The sequence below is a fragment of the Vulpes vulpes genome, chromosome 14 (genome assembly GCF_048418805.1).
Source record: "Vulpes vulpes isolate BD-2025 chromosome 14, VulVul3, whole genome shotgun sequence".
Classification (NCBI taxonomy): Eukaryota; Metazoa; Chordata; class Mammalia; order Carnivora; family Canidae; genus Vulpes; species Vulpes vulpes.
The window spans coordinates 14,069,093-14,083,956 of NC_132793.1; the positions used below are offsets into that span (position 1 = coordinate 14,069,093).

The 14,864-nt window shown below is 49.2% G+C and overlaps 1 protein-coding gene and 1 long non-coding RNA gene across 4 annotated transcripts in view; one reads left to right on the forward strand and one right to left on the reverse strand.

Annotated features, from left to right (window-relative positions):
* Positions 1 to 4,097, reverse strand: part of LOC140595344 (uncharacterized) — a 38,203-nt gene extending 34,106 nt beyond the window's left edge. Inside the window, exon 1 of the long non-coding RNA XR_011996879.1 lies at positions 3,688 to 4,097. This is a non-coding gene — a long non-coding RNA (uncharacterized lncRNA). The remainder of the gene's footprint in view (positions 1 to 3,687) is intronic.
* The window catches only part of ELMO2 (engulfment and cell motility 2), a 39,526-nt gene continuing 27,780 nt past the window's right edge, over positions 3,119 to 14,864 (forward strand). For 2 of the 3 annotated variants that reach the window (XM_072735723.1, XM_072735724.1), the window contains exon 1: positions 3,119 to 3,207. The gene's annotated coding sequence lies outside the window, so the exon portion shown is untranslated. Of the gene's footprint in view, positions 3,208 to 8,230; positions 8,329 to 14,864 lie in introns of those variants that run through there. The other variant, XM_072735725.1, reaches the window with a different exon arrangement.

Consider the following 14,864-nt stretch of genomic DNA (forward strand, 5'->3'; position numbering starts at 1 on the left):
CAGGAACACGCCCTGGGCTGAAGGTGGCGCTAAACCGCTGAGCCACCCAGGCTGCCCCCAAACTCCTGTTCAGCTGAAGTTAGCCAGAATTGGTTCCTGAGACTTGTGATGAAAGCACCTGCACTGGCATATCAGGAAAAGAAGACAAAGTAGTATAAAGCTAAAGTGAGGGACTCGTTCCTTGGATAAATGTGTACTGAGCTGGGCCAGAATGATGGTGAGGCAAGTGAGACACCAGGGCACACCATTAAGGAGGTATTACCGACAGGCTGTGTGAGTGCAGGCAGGGCTCGCTCTAACAGATGCCCTTCCCCTCCTCCTCACCCAAAAGTTAATGGCCTAAAGAACAAAGATTAATTCTCTTTTACATGAGAGTATGAGGTGACCTGGAATACTTCCAGCGGGTAGCTTTGTGCTCCACGGGATCATTCGGGGACCCTAGCACCTGTGTTGTGGCGCTGTCATCCCCCCTCCCTCCCACGTTATCCTCATGACAAGGTCAAGGCTGGGTCTAGCCATCGATAAGGAGAAAGAGCTGGGAGGAGTCAGGCCCACTGACTAAAGGCCTCGCTTAAAGTTTTACACCGTTGCTTCCACTGGCAAGAGCTTCGTTACCTGGCCATTCTTAACGGCAAGCAGGGCTGGGCAGTGAAGCTTAGCTGGGCAGCCGTGGACTACGGAAGGCAGGGAGACGGGGTTTGGCATACAGCTGGTGGGTCACGACAGTCACTGACCACATGGAGACCGTTTCTCAGTAATTATCAAGGCCACTGGGTATAAACACCATGGGTGCTCAGGGAAGGAGGGGTGTTGATGGGCTGGAATAAATGGGGAAGGCAGGGTGGAGTAGAATGTTCCCCAGGAGGGTAACTATAGGAGTTATCTTTCCCTGGAGCCTGGGAAAGGTAAGGTGAACATGGCTTGCTACCTTATAATGGGGCAGAAAGGAGTGTGGTAGACAATGGGATGCAGAGTGAGCAAAACTGGGTCCGATTTCTAGTTCTTGCGTTGACCCCAGATAAATCCTTAACCATGCCACACCTTTGACTCCTTTGTAAAGGATAAAGATGACAGATAGCATCATCAACAACAATAATAAAAGACAATAACAGTATGAATAATAACAAAGTTGCCTCAAGGATCCCACAAAGCAATGGTCTATAAAAGACCTTGAGAGGGCCACCTGGGTGGTTCAGTGGCTGAGGGTCTGCCTTTGGCTCAGGTCATGATCCTGGGGTCCTGGGATTGAGTCCCACATAGGGCTGCCCGCAGGGAGCCTGCTTCTCCCTCTGCCTGTGTCTCTGCCCCTCTTTCTGTGTCTGTCATGAATAAATAAATAAAATCTTAAAAAAAAAAAAAAGACCTTGATATCCAGCAAAGCATGTTGACTAGGGGTGGGCAAAGTGTGGCCACAGGCCACCACCTAGAACACAGCCACACTCATTTGTTTATCTATTGCCTGTAGTTGCTTTCCCACTCCAATAGCCAAGTTGAGTAGTTGTCAGAGAGACCATATGGCCGAGTATTTACTATGTGGACCTTTTTTTTTTTTAAAGATTTTATTTATTTATTCATGACAGACACAGAAGGAGAGAGAGGCAGAGACACAGGCAGAGGGAGAAGTGGGCTCCATGCAGGGAGCTTGATGCAGGACTCAATCCATGTTTCCAGGATCATGCTCCAGGCTGAAGGTGGCGCTAAACCTCTGGGCCACCAGGGCTGCCCTATGTGGACCTTTGTGGAAAGTTTGCTGAGGACCTCTTGGGGGGCGGGGGGCGGGGGGCGGGGGGGCGGCGGGGGAGACTGTATTGATGTTAGCTATTTCTAAGCTTCAACTTCCCTGAGTACCAGTTTATTCACCAGTAAAATAAGACTAATAAAAGCTACCTTCGATATTTTGGGGATCAAATGAAACAACATATGTAAAACTGCTTGGCAGATGGCAAGGTGCCATAGAAATGGTGGTTGTTACTTTATCCTTTCTGGGTCCTATCGATTTCATTTAGTCTCCGCTGAGCATCTGTAAAATGGACAGCAAAATACGTACTTCTCGGGGATTGCCATTAGGATCTGTGAGACAAAGTGGTGGAACCATAAATTTTATTTTATTTATTTTTTTTAAAGATTTTATTTATTTATTCATGAGAGACACAGAGAGAGAGAGAGGCAGAGACACAGGCAGAGGGAGAAGCAGGCTCCATGGAGGGAGCCTGACATGGGACTCGATCCTGGGACTCCAGGATCACACCGTGGGCTGAAGGTGGCACTAAACCGCTAGGCCACCAGGGCTGCCCGGAACCATAAACTTTAGAATCAAACCAGCACAGTCTGGCTTCTTGCTGGGCCTTGCCATGGAGTGTATGATCTCTGGCCTGTGCTCCCAGACTCAGGTGTATGATCTCTGGCCCGTGCTAGAAGCCTCAGTTTCCTTATCCGTAGTAATAGGATGAACATAATACCTGCATCAGGACTGCCTGGAGTATAAAGGGAGGTAGCACAAGTGAGGCCTTGGCTAGGAGCCCGGCCTCAATCTGATCCGTAGGTGCGGTGACAAATGCCACCTCCCACGGGGCTCCATTGACAGTACAGCAGAGCGGTAGCCCTCTGCCTCTGCTCGGCGCCCACGGTCAGCCCCGGGTGCCGGTATAATTAGCTCCATCTCTGCTCACAGCCTCTGACACGACTGTCACCTCCCACTCACTTATCCCTACTGTAGAGTGTGCATTACATGCCCGCTGGGCATGGGGCTGAGTGCCACCAGAGGACAGCTCAGCCCTCAAAATCTCCCAGTTGTCACAAGGGATCAAAGCCTTTTCCGTCACTCCCGGGCCGTGCCAAAGAAAAGTTCGAGGGAGAAAAGGCTGCCTCTTGGATCTGCTGCGAAAGCCCGCGCCTTCTGACCCCACAGCCCGCGGGGTGGGTGGTGAGTGGTGAGGGCGGGAGCGCAGGAAGCCTGTGTCTTTAAGAGGCCTCCGCCAGTGGGGCGGAGACAGCCGGCGCTTCCCCGGGCCTTGGGCCCGCCCTCCCTTGAGTGACACGTAGGCAACCCAATGGGAGAAAGGGAATTCAGCGAGACGGCGAAGCGGAGCAATAGGAGCGCGGGTCGGCCTGCGGGGGCGGGGTCCCGGGGAGGCGGGGCGGGCGGAGGCTGGAGCGGCCGCGGAGGCGAGACCCGGGCGCGGGAGCTGGGCCTAGGTCGGCGCCCTGGTGAGTGGGGGGCGCGCCGGGCGCCGGGGTGTGGCGGGCCGCCGGGAGGGGCCTGGCCCGGGGGACGCGGAGAGGAGAGGCCGGGAGGGGACGGGGGCCGGAGGCTGCGGCCTGCATTGGCCAAAGGGGCTGGAGGGCGGGCCCGGGCTGCTCGGCGCCGGTTCTGCAGGGGGGTCGCGGCCCTGCGGGGTCCGCCGGGCCGGAGGGGTGCGGGTCCCCGGCCGGGAGGGGCCTCGGGCGGGGGAGAGGGCGGGCAGGGCCTGGAGGAGCGGAGGGAGGAGGGGGTGGGAGGATGGAGCCTGCGGGCGCGACAGCAGATGGGGGAGGGACGGGCTGGGCAGCGCGCAGTGGAGCCGGGGGCGTCTGCGGCTGGGTGGCCCCGGCCGCGGCCCGGGAGTCTCTCTTGACCTCGCCGCCCCGAGGCACACCCTGCCCGTCGAGCAGGCCGGCTCCGTGGCCCCCAGCCCATGTAGTTCTCACCTCCGCCGCTCCCCTTCCGTTCGGGCGTCTGTCGCCTCCCACCTGGACGGCTGCATTGTCCTCCCGGATGTGCCCGCACGCGCTGGGGCTGGCTGCCGGGGCCTCGCACCGCGGCCAGGGGGATGCTTCAAAATGCACATCAGATCCCGACACTCCGCTGCTTCAAACTGGCCAGCTGCCCACCTCTTGCAGGGTCAGCCCCAGATCCTCGCCCAAGCCCTGGAGACCTGGAACCTCCAGCCTCTCCCTTCTGCTCGGTCCTCTTCACACTGTCCTTTTCCTGCTCCTTCTACATCCCAAACCCTGGCCCTCCTCAGGGCCTTTACACTTACTTAGCCTTCTTTCTGCTCTACCCGGTCCGTTTTAGTCCAGTGAACTCGTCTTGGTCCTTCCAATCTAATCTGCACTCCTGTATCGCTTCCTAGGGGGCATCTCTGGGTCCTGACTCCTCCTCCTGGTGAATTCCCCACTTTTGTCACTCTCTGTACATCGTGACACTTGAACAGCTGCAGTTTTATTTGTGAAAGTATTAAAATGTCTAAAATGTCTGTCTATGCCACCAAATAATAGGGTCCAGAAGATAGTGTCTGGTTTTGCTCCTTGTATCTCCAGCATCTTGCACAGGACCAGGCACTGTAAATACTTATTAAATAAGGGAATAGGGAGGCCTGGATGTCTCAGTGGTTGAGTGTCGGCCTTTGGCTCAGGGCGTGGTCCCAGGGTCCCAGATCAAGTCCCACATCAGGCTTCCCTCAAGGAGGGAGACTCTGCCTGTGTCTCTGCCTCTCTTTCTGTGTCTCTCATGAATAAATAAATAAAATCTTTATTATTTTTTTTTAAATTTTTATTTATTTATGATAGTCACACAGAGAGAGAGAGAGAGAGGCAGAGACACAGGCAGAGGGAGAAGCAGGCTCCATGCACCAGGAGCCCGACGTGGGATTCGATCCCGGGTCTCCAGGATCGCGCCCTGGGCCAAAGGCAGGCGCCAAACCACTGTACCACCCAGGGATCCCAATAAATAAAATCTTTAAAAAAGTAAGGGAATGGAGGACTTGGCTTTGACAGGAGGAATGGGGGTGTGAATTGTGGCCCCTAATAGCCTGCCAGTGAGGGAAGGCAACCAATATTGGAATATATTGTGTCCTAAGCTCTAGGCTAGAGCCATACCCAGTGTCCAATGGAAATTGAATGCAATATGTGTAGTTTAAATTTTTTAGTAGCCACAACTAAAAAACTAAAACAGGTGAAATTAAGTTTTGGAACACATTTTACTTAACCTATTATATTCCGGGATCCCTGGGTGGCGCAGCGGTTTGGCGCCTGCCTTTGGCCCAGGGCACGATCCTGGAGACCCGGGATCGAATCCCACATCGGGCTCCCGGTGCATGGAGCCTGCTTCTCCCTCCGCCTGTGTCTCTGCCTCTCTCTCTCTCTCTGTGACTATCATAAATAAATAAAAAATTAAAAAAAAATTAAAAAAAAAAAACCTATTATATTCCAAAATAATATTATTTTGACATGTGATCAATCAATATAAAAACACTATTAATGAGATAGTTCACATTGTTGCAGGTTCACTAAGTCTTTGAAATCTGGTATGCATTTTCTACCTACAGCCAGTCCGTTTCAGTTCGTGGTAACGACATGCCCAAAAGCTACTACAGAGTACTTAGGTTAGGGGCTGCTGTATTGGGCTGTGCAGTTCTAAAACCTTTGTATACCTGTGGCATTGAATCCCCTTTAGAGTCTTTTGAGGTAGTTATTGCTACTTGCATTTTACTAATAAAAATAAGGAGTCTCCTAAAAGTTACATTGTCTGCTGGTGATCATCCTAGAGTTTGGTGGAGGAGGGAGATTAGTACCAGGACCTAATGTGTTGATCTATCGGGAGTCTGGTCTCTTTATACCCTATGCTGCCTCTAGGAGGTGCCAAGGAAGTTTGGGGGCGGGCCGGAAGTAGGGACTCAACCTGAAAACAGTGGCACCTGTGGCTGTATTGCATATTCTGTCTGGTTTCGTGCAGAGTAAAAGTGTCTGGACGCATCAGTACCACCTGTCTAGGTGGCTCAGTAACAAGCATATCTGATGCAGTTGGAGGATAAACCTGCAAGGCAAGTCCTTCTTTGACCCAGTCATTTGTACCCCAGCACGTCTACACCAACTCAGCCTGGTCCCAGGATCTGGGGAGAAGAACATACACACCCTGCAGCATCGCAGTGGTGCCAGGAGTACCACGCCCGAGTTAACACTCTGGCTGTTCAGTTCCACAATTGCTCACCGAGCGAGGTTCCCCTTACCGAGAGGCCAGCACTGTTTGAGGCCATTTAGGGTGACTGGGGAGTATAAGTCACAGCCTTCATCTTCAGGATGCTTACCGTGGAAAGGAAAGACCAGATCACGGGGTGATTAGATGATCTGCAACACAACCGTGTGGTGTGAAGAAGAACCAGAATCAGTGGTCTGCAGAGCCTGCAAAGTTGCTGTCTTGGCCAAGCTGTGAAATGTGTTTAAAAGTGTTGAATTTGAGTTCCTTTAGAAGTGGTGGGTACTTTGCAGTTTTCACGGTGCCTGCAATAGATGCTACTTAGCTCATTTACATATCTGCCCTGATGCTTAAGGCATTTGAATTTGCCATCCCACTGGAGGCATGCTGGTTTAATATGAGTCACCAGGAAAGATTTGTTGAGCACCTGTTATGTGGCAAGCCTTGTATTGGCCATTGCTCTAGAACTGACCAAAAACTCTCCAAGGCGCTTCTTCTAGAAGACAGTAACAATAACAACGGCAATAATAGCGCACCACCACCAGCAGTGCCTTTGCCTTTTGTGCTGATTTGCCTCCTTGATTGCCTTCACATCTGTTCTCATTTTGTCATCGATATCCTGCAGCCTGGTGGGTTGGGCTTTTTTATGCTGGGAAATATGGTTACAGTGTTTTTGCAACTTCTTTAAGTTCACACAGTTGGAATTCTGCTTACTGTGTGTCAGAATTTGTGGTTATATGATTAACAGAGTTTATCTCACTTAATATTCATAACTGCTTTAGAGAGGAGGGTTGATTCTCATCTCCATTTTACTGTTATGGAAATTGTTAGAGCTGGGATCCAAATCTGGGTCTGTCTCACTCCAGAACACAAGCTCCAACCATTAAGTGGCACTGGCTCACTAGAAGGTCAAGGTGGGAAGGGACATCAAGGATATCTAGTCTAACCTCCTCATGTGGATCAGGACAGGAGGGCTGGAGAGGCTTGTGGTCGTGAATTCGGGCAGTCAGGTCTCCTGTGCTTGCAGAGGGGGAGCTAACCCAGACATGCGGGGGGGCAAGGCCTTTTGTCCCCCACTGGTGGCGTGACCTTGCCAGCTTTTCTGGACCTCAGTTCTCTCATTTATAAAATGAGAGGGCTTGGCCTGATTTTACAATGGGAACAATGCTGTGTTGTTACAGTCAGTATTGAAGGAGTCGGGCCCACAGCCTGGGATTTCAGCCATAACCCAGGACTCTTCTCAGCTCACCATACCCCCTTCCCACACGAGCTCTGCCACCATCTCACAACCACAGTGGTCTATTGAAGGGGAACAGTTTCTTAAAATTCATTGGTGTTTTCCATTTCAGTGTCTGTTTCACTTCCAAAAACTGAGGGAAATAGTCTGTAAACACTGAGCCCTTCTAAATCCGTCAATTGTTATAGTTAGGGATTTGTAAAGTTCTAGGCAGTGGATAGTCCTCTGTAGTGTTTTTATTCTCTTTGAAAGTCAGGTCCCAGGACATCCTGGAGGGTATTTTTATTAATTTAATTTAATTTTTTAAGAGAGGGAGCTGGGGGCGGGGCAGAGGGAGAGAGAGAATCTTAAGCAGGCTCCATGCCCAGTGCGGAGCCCAGCATGGGGCTCAATCTCACAGATCTGGGACCACGACCAGAGCTGACATCAATAATTGGACACTTAACTGAGTAAGCCACCCAGGTGTCCCATGGAGGGTATTTTTAGTGTGGAATTCTGCAGGCACAGCACTGTGCTGGGCATTGTACTACAGACTTTGGGGAAGAATGGGCAGGGGACGAGACACAGGCTGGATGAGTCCCTGCTCTCAGATGGCTAACAGTCCTGTTGGCTATAGTTCTCAGCCCTGACCACCATTAGGATCACTTGGGTGGGGAGGGGCTTCAGTGACATGGGGTGGGCATTGATGATGTACAACTCTGGTTGTAAGCAGAGTTAAGAACTACTGGTCTTGGGCAGCCTGGCTGGCTCAGCGGTTTAGCACCGCCTTCAGTCCAGGGCATGATCCTAGAGACCCAGAATCAAGTTCCATGTCCCGCTGCCTGCATGGGGCCTGCTTCTCCTTCTGCCTGTGTCTCTGCCTCTCTCTCTCTCTCTCTCTCTCTGTGTCTCATGAGTAAAATAAATAAAATCTTAAAAAAAAAAAAAAAAAAAAGAACCACTGGTCTAGAAGTCTGCTTCTCAGACCTAAACATGCATGTGAACCCCCTAAGGGTCCTATTGGAGGGCAGATTCTGATTGGGTGATCCTTCATGACTATAGACTCCCAGAAGCTGCTGATGCTGCTGGAGTGCAGTTCACACTTTAGTAGAAAGAGAAGAGACCATGCAGAGGATTACAAGTCAGTGGGACTGTGAAGGTTTGTATTAATAACAACTGGGAGCTCAGAGGAGGGTGCATTTAATTTCACCTGAGCCAAGAAGACTAGGAAGGCCACATGGATGAGTGGTTGTATGAGCTGGGCCTTGGAGGATGACCAGAAGTTTGCCAGTTGGCTAAGGTGGAAGGTGTAATGGCTCAAGCAAAAGCACAGACTCAGAAGAGCATGATGTTTGAGGGAACAAGATGGTCTGGTGCAACATACTAGCATCTACACGGGAGAGTCTGAAAGGCAGTTCCACCTTGCAGAGCCATGAGGAACTGGGGTCAGCTGAATGCCCTGCTAGGGAGTTTAAACTCTGTTTTATACATATACAAACCCTGCAGAGGGTTTCTATGCAGGGTAAGAGGAGACCTAGGTGATCCTTAGGAGAAGAAGCCCAAACAGTTTCCCAGTTCCCATAGCCTTCCTCATTGTCCTTTGGTTCCAGCTTAGTGGCTTTTGGGTAAGTCTGGTGTCCAGCATATTTTTACAAAAAGAAACAGCAGCCGCTGTTGGCGTGAAGGTCCTTCTCAGCGTTTCTAGCAGTACGCAGCAGAACCTGAATCTCTGCCAACCCAGTTCCTCTCCTCTGAACCTGAGAGCTCATCCTCATTCAGCAGTCCGAACTAAGGGAAGTTGAGTCACTCTTCAGATGAGAAGATTTCAGAGGGAGAGCCTCGAGTGAGATTGTGGTTTCGATTAGAAAGAAGGTGTGACCTCTAGTTCCCTTCCTGGTATGGTGGACTCTTGCAGGAAACAAACCAGACTCACCCACACTGCCCGCCCCCCCACCCCAACTGAATCAAAAGCAAAAGAAGAGAACAAAAAAAGCACATGTCAATCCTTATCCTTAAAAGAGCAGAGAAGAGAGGAGAAGAGGAGCTGGAAACCAGGCATCTTCATTCTGAATACCTTACTAGAGGGAAGGGATCTCTTTCACTTCCTTTCTTCAGATGGGCTGTGCCACCCTGCCGTCAGTTCTGCTCCAAACCCCAAAGCAGTCACTGCATGGGTGATGATTGATAAAGCTCCACGGGGCCTTTTGTAACGGTGTTGATTTTAGAAACACACTTTCGGAGGCCACTTAGAGAATGTTCCATTGGAGACACCAATGTTACTATTTCTCTCGTTTTCCCAGCTTTGCTTTTGAAAATGTGTGCTTTCATTCTCCTGCCTTACAGAATTACCTTCCTCAGATCAAATGCGTCCTTCTCTCCTGTTGATGGCATTTTGAGTTTTCCCAGACAGCTTGATGTCTGCAATGCTTTAAAGGGGGTGGGAGGTAAGGGATGGTGAGCTGTTTCATCTAGAAGAGGGGTATCACTTCTCCACCCCCTGGGCCTGGATGTGAACCACAGTTCCCTTATTCTGGCCTGGCTATTTGCTGTTGAACTCAAGAGCACCGCTGAGCGGCCAGAGCAAGAGTCTATTTATAACCCTCAGAGTTTTGCAATGTTATTGAATTGCTTCGACCTAATTTCCACTTCCTTTCTAAAATGAAAATGAAGAGTAAGCAAGCAAGTACTGAAGGAGTTCCCACAAGGAGACCCTTCATCCAGGAATGTGCTCGGGAGACCCTGACTGCTCCTACTCTCCCATCTCCTGACACGTCTACCGAGAGAAAAGCAGAAAGATACTTGTCCTTTTCTTTTCAGTAGAGTCAGGAGTACTAACCCTGGTTTTCTGGTGAGACACCTTCTAACGTTAGAGATGACAACTAACTCAACAGTGGAACTACCATGAAGTTGGAAGGTGGTGGGACGTGGAGGGAACCCCAAACAACCAGAACAATTCACGCTAGTCCCTTTCCATTCAGAGGCAGCCCTGTTCATAGGAGTTGAGGAAGTTAGAAGTGATGGATTTGCATAGACACTGGTGCTTACCAAACCATAACTGTATGCTAGGTTAGTGGGCTACAGGGCATACCTGCCATGGAGGAGGAACTAGTGAAGAAGAGAGATGTATAAATACATAACTATCATAACAGTAAGTATGATAGTACTAATACCTACAATGGAGTCGCACAGTAGCCCTTCTAGAGGTTGGAACAGAATGCTATGAGAACACAGCGGCCCCATCCTATTTTATCTTGCTTGGGGAAGGAAATGACATCTGAGCTGGGCTTTGATGTTTGAATAGGAGCTCTTTTTTTTTTTTTTTTTTTTTAGGATTTTATTTATTTATTCATGAGAGACAGAGGAGAGAGAGAGAGAGAGGCAGAGACACAGGCAGAAGGAGAAGCAGGCTCCATTGCAGGGAGCCCGACGCAGGACTCAATCCCAGGTCTCCAGGATCACACCGTGGGCTGAAGGTGGCGCTAAACCGTTGAGCCACCCAGGCTGCCCGAATAGGAGCTCTTTGACAGTCCAGGGGAGGAAGGGGACATGCAGAGGGCCAGAAGAAATGGAAGAACACGGCCTGCCTCATAGTAACGGCAAGCAGTCTGGGAAGATCTGGCTAGGTGGAAAGGAACTGAATAGCATGTGGGGAGGTGTGGATCTCCTCTAGACAGTGAGGAACCACTCCCTTTTGGAACAGTGAGCTCTTGTTCTGCAGGTCTCTTAGCTGCAGTGTGCTTTAGCTTCTGGTTCAGCAAATCAGAATTCTCCGAGCACCTGCTGGGGGCCACAGCACTACCTGCTTTTCACCTGGCTTTCCAACAGCATCAGGCTACCCAGGATCTAATTATTATTATTAGCTGTGTGACACTGAGCATTGGACTTAATTTCTCTGTGCTTCGTTGTCTAATCTGTTAAATGGGGGGTAAAAATATATCACATAGGGTTGCTGTGTGGATTAAATGAATCAATATATGTAAAGCCCTTAGAATAGGACATTAGCACCATGTAATAGTTAGCTAACGTCATCAGCATTGAAGAAGTATTAAGTAGAGGGAAAAGAACTAACTTTGAAGTCCAAATGACTCAGCCTTGAGATCCAGTTCTGATCTGATTTCTTTTTTATGGAGGGAGAGGAGGCGTGGGAAGGAGCCCTGTGGACGACAAGCTTCTCAACCCATCTGAACTTCAGTTGTCTCATCTGTAAAGTAGGGATGATTTTCAAGGTTCCTTGAGCATCAGCTGTAATAATGCTATAGAAGTGGATGATCCGGGGAGCCCGGGTGGCTCAGTTGGTTAAGCAACTGACTCTGGTTTCTGCCTAGGTTGTGATCTCAGGGTTGTGGAATTGAGCCCTGTGCTCAGTGGGGAGTTTGCTTGTGCCTCTCCCTCTGCTCCTCCCCCGCCCCACCCCTGGTATAAATAAATAAATAAATAAATAAAATCTTAAAAGAAATGAGTGATCAACTATAAAGAAGTTGTCTACCCATACTATTATATACAACATGATTACTATAAAGTCACTTATATAACTGATCTATTTTAAACACACCAAACTTATCTAAGAGGGTCTCACTCTTCATTAATTGAGCTGGTGTTCACTAAGGACCTGCTCACTGTCATTATCATATACCTGTTATGCAGCTGTCTGTGCAGGCCCCCATATCAGAGTTCCTCCAAAGCTTGGGGTCAAACTTAGTCGTAGGCCTTTTCATTGCAGTGAACAGAAAAGCAGGCTAGTTCCATTTAAAGGAGGTTTTTTTTTGGCAGGATCCGGGGGAATTTCAGGCGCCCCAAGTGTAGGAGTTGGAGCCATGGAATCTGGGAAGTCATCAGGCTTTTCCATCTCTTTTTGGGACTTTGTGGTTTCTGGTTTCTGGCCTCCACTTATCTACACATTTCTGGATTCTTCCTGCAGTATAGCTTCCTCTGAAAGGCTCTTGGTTTTTGCTTCTTGGTATTTTTGGCTTGCTGGTGGCTTTGCCTTGCCATGGTACCTGCTCCGAATTGAACTATGAGCTTTCTGCTCCAGGGCCCCTAGTCATCCAATTTCCTCAGCCTGTGTCTTTAAATTTAATAGAAAGAATTGGATTCGTCCTGCTTAGATTGAGTGTTCACTTGGGTCTCACCAGCTGGGGCATGGTTCGAGAGAGTGTCATTCAACATAAATGGACAGCCTGCCCTGTGTGAGAAAGGGCAGAGTCGCTGAGAATAGGGGCTCATAGTATCTCTTGGATAGTCCTGGCGGTTGCAAATCTCCATGCTTTAAAATGGATATGAATTTTTGAAACCGCCAAGAATCACTCAGGGCAAAGTTTAATAAAGAAAAGAGACAGTCAACCCAGGAAATGCCAAGTGGGGTCAGAGTAAAATGGAACTGCCAAATAATGAGCTTTTGCTTTATTGTCTCCAAAGACAGTATCCAGAGTTCTAACAAATACGATTGTTTCTTAGTAGCACCATCAAAATAAAGGTGTAGTTTCCTTGGGTGTGGATTTTGAAGTGGGTATACTCTTCATTTGGATTTGTAAATTCTGCTTTAGAATCATGGCCTTTTAAACTTAGGAGGCACTCTACACGTGCTTTAGTTCAATATTCATATCCCACAGTAGAAATTTGGGTAAAGGGACACATCCACTTCACCCAGACCCCTGGGATTGGGACTGTGACTGGGTCCTGAGTCCATCAGGTCCAAATCCAGCTGCTTCTTCAGCAGGCCAGTCTTCCCAACCCAGGGCTCTTTCTCTTGCCCCTGTAGCACCTACTTGTCTTAAAGAAGAACTAAATAACAAATGGTCCTAGAAGCCGTCCTATGCAGCTCCATGTATATAAAGTGCAAAAACAGAACACTTATGTATGGTGAGAGAAGTCAGGCAGAAGTTGCCTCTTAGAGGGCTGCAAGGTGGGGAATTGACTGGAAGGAGGTGGAGGAGATTTTCTAGGGTGACAGAAATGTTCAAAGTCTTGTTTTGGGTGGTGGTTGCAGAGAGATGGATTTCTATTTTATATATTTATACACACACATATATATATGAGTTCTGTGTGTTTTGTATGTAAATTCTATCTCATTTTTAAAAAATGATCTCACAACTGTACAGTCATACTTCCTAATTATGGCACATTTACCAGTAAGGTTAAGGATGCCTGCCTTAGGAGAGTCATGGTCCCACCCCTGCTTTGCTGTGTCACCTTTCAACCAGGAGATAATCTAAATGGGAACAGTTTCTTTCCATAGGTTCGTTGTGTGTCTAGGCACATGAACATCACATGTGGGACATTCTGCTTGGAGCCGCAGAGGTTGTGGAAGCTTTAGGGGCCATCAGGCCAGCTGCCCCCCACCCCACTACTTCCTTAGGCTTGATTTAGTTCCAATGAACAGAAATTCAGGCTGGCTCAGAGGAGAAGGGAAGAGCATGGGCCAAAGTCAGCCCCAAGTTCTATCCCCTTACCAACCCATGAGCTGGTTGAACTGGGGCACTTTAACCGACGTCTGAGCTCTAGCTATGTCATTTCGGAGGTAATAATCTGATTCCGCCTACTTCAGGAGGCTGCTGGGAGGGCTCAGCAGAATCAGTGAAAGCACTTAGAAAACCATCTGTGCATTGTCATGTGCTAGAAATGCTGGTATTGTTGACACCTGACTTCCGGAGCACCCCACCCTGATCCGGAAATGGTTATGAAAGCTCCCCTCTTACTGAGACTCGTGGGTATGTAGGGAAAGGAACTTTTACCCCTTTCACCAGAGGGGTTTATGCTCACAAGGCTGCAAGAACTGACATCTGTGTTTGGGCCTAAAAGTTGATAGCATACACGAATAACAGCTTAGCAACAGCTATGCTGCATGTTCCGGGAGAGCCAGGCAGTCTCCATTAGCGAAGCATGAATTGCGGGTGAGTGGCCAAGCCTGGCAGATGTAGGAGAAAGGTCTTTTTCATTAAGAGAGAGGCCTCTCCTGAACCTGTAGGCAAGGAATGTAAATATACATGGAAATAATCCATCAGTGGAGTGACTTGCCTTCATCAGACCTTGGAGAGAGGATGCTTTAGCTGCTGCTTGGAATATCACTAAGCTAGCGGAGTTGCCTAGGATACTGGTCACATGGGCCCATCTTCCAGACCTGTTCAAAATGATTTATTTTCCTTTATTTGGGAGACAAATGGGGAGAGGGTCAGAGGTACTTCCGAAGCTTCGTCCTCCTATAGAGGGGCCTTTGTGTGAGGCTGTCCTCACCTCCCTACGCTTGAGCTCCAGCAGCCCTTGCCCTTGGCAATAGGGACTAAAATAGCATTTCCTGTCCCAGTTCTCTTCCCCATTTTCTGAACTCTGCGTCATCCCACACAGAGGAGGCTCCACATTGTGTCCTTTGAGGGGGAAGGAGTGGCAGCAGTAACTAGGGAGGAGGCGAGAGAGCATGTGGCCAGGCCCTGCTGACACTAGGATCTTCCTAGGATGGCTGCAGAACACAAGTGGGCTGGCTCCGTCAGCTAACCACCCAACCAAGAAAAGGCTCTGGCTATTCTTATCTGTCTCAGAGCATATGCTTCTCCCTCCCAAGGTCCCAAGACAGGAATTTGCAGTAAATTCATTCTTCTGCGGCCCAGTCCTCCTGACCCTTAGACCGAAGTGTCATGCCGGCAGATCTTGCTACTGGCAGATCTACAGTTGATGGATAGGTCTGTCCCATTTCTACTTGTC